Raw genomic sequence first — 2,077 nt, 5'->3', positions numbered from 1 at the left:
TGCGGTGACATGGGGATACGGCTGGTGCGGTGACATCAGGATACGGCCGGTGCGGTGACATCAGGATACGGTCGATGCGGTGACATCAGGATACGGCCGGTGCAGTGACATGGGGATAAGGCTGGTGCGGTGACATCAGGATACGGTCGATGCGGTGACATCAGGATACGGCTGGTGCGGTGACATGGGGATACGGCTGGTGCGGTGACATCAGGATACGGTCGGTGCGGTGACATGGGGATACGGCTGGTGCGGTGACATCAGGATACGGCCGGTGCGGTGACATCAGGATACGGTCGATGCGGTGACATCAGGATACGGCTGGTGCGGTGACATCAGGATACGGCTGGTGCGGTGACATCAGGATACGGCTGGTGCGGTGACATCAGGATACGGCTGGTGCGGTGACATGGGGATGCGGCCGGTGCGGTGACATGGGGATACGGCCGTTGCGGTGACATGGGGATGCGGCCGGTGTGGTGATCACGTGTGGTAGGAAGCGGGGGAGCTCTGAGGTCTCCGGGGAGGACATTATCCTTCATCCTCTCATTAATTCTCCTCTGACAGGAAGACGGGAGCGAGAACGACTCCTCAGGGACAACAGGGACGGGCGGAGGAAACACGATAGAGATGGATGGTAACTAATACTCGTATAAATATCACTACTGATCACTGAGCCAAATCATCACTGATCACTGAGCCAAATCATCACTGAGCCAAATCATCACTGATCACTGAGCCAAATCATCACTGATCACTGAGCCAAATCATCACTGATCACTGAGCTAAATCATCACTGAGCCAAATCATCACTGATCACTGAGCCAAATCATCACTGATCACTGAACCAAATCATCACTGATCACTGAGCCAAATTATCACTGATCACTGAGCTAAATCATCACTGATCACTGAGCCAAATTATCACTGAGCCAAACCATTAATACTGATCACTGAGCCAAATCATCACTGATCACTGAGCCAAATCATCACTGATCACTGAGCTAAATCATCACTGAGCCAAATCATCACTGATCACTGAGCCAAATCATCACTGATCACTGAACCAAATCATCACTGATCACTGAGCCAAATTATCACTGAGCCAAACCATTAATACTGATCACTGAGCCAAATCATCACTGATCACTGAGCCAAATCATCACTGATCACTGAGCTAAATCATCACTGAGCCAAATCATCACTGATCACTGAGCCAAATCATCACTGATCACTGAGCCAAATCATCACTGATCACTGAGCTAAATCATCACTGATCACTGAGCCAAATCATCACTGATCACTGAACCAAATCACCACTGATCACTGAGCCAAATTATCACTGAGCCAAACCATTAATACTGATCACTGAGCCAAATCATCACTGATCACTGAGCCAAACCATTAATACTGATCACTGAGCCAAATCATCACTGATCACTGAGCCAAACCATTAATACTGATCACTGAGCCAAATCATCACTGATCACTGAGCAAAATCATCACTACTGATCACTGAGCAAAATCATCACTACTGATCACTAAGCCAAATCATCACTACTGATCACTGAGCCAAATAATCAATACTGATCACTGAGCCAAATAATCAATACTGATCACTGAGCCAAATAATCAATACTGATCACTGAGCCAAACCATCACTTCTGATCACTGAGCCAAATCATCACTACTGATCACTGAGCCAAATCATCACTACTTATCACTGAGCCAAATCATCACTACTGATCACTGAGCCAAATAATCAATACTGATCACTGAGCCAAATCATCACTACTGATCACTGAGCCAAATAATCAATACTGATCACTGAGCCAAATCATCACTACTGATCACTGAGCCAAATCATCACTACTGATCACTGAGCCAAATCATCACTACTGATCACTGCGCCAAATCATCACTACTGATCACTGAGCCAAATAATCAATGAGTGAATGGCAGTGAGTACAGTAGTCACAATATGAGGGCAGTATGTACTATATGAAGGCATTACACACTACATGGGGGCAGTACACACTATAGGGGGCAGTACACACTACAAGGGGGCAGTACACAC

This window comes from Hyla sarda, unplaced genomic scaffold (assembly GCF_029499605.1).
Source record: "Hyla sarda isolate aHylSar1 unplaced genomic scaffold, aHylSar1.hap1 scaffold_441, whole genome shotgun sequence".
Taxonomy (NCBI): Eukaryota; Metazoa; Chordata; class Amphibia; order Anura; family Hylidae; genus Hyla; species Hyla sarda.
Note: the sequence above shows the minus strand (reverse complement) of the source record.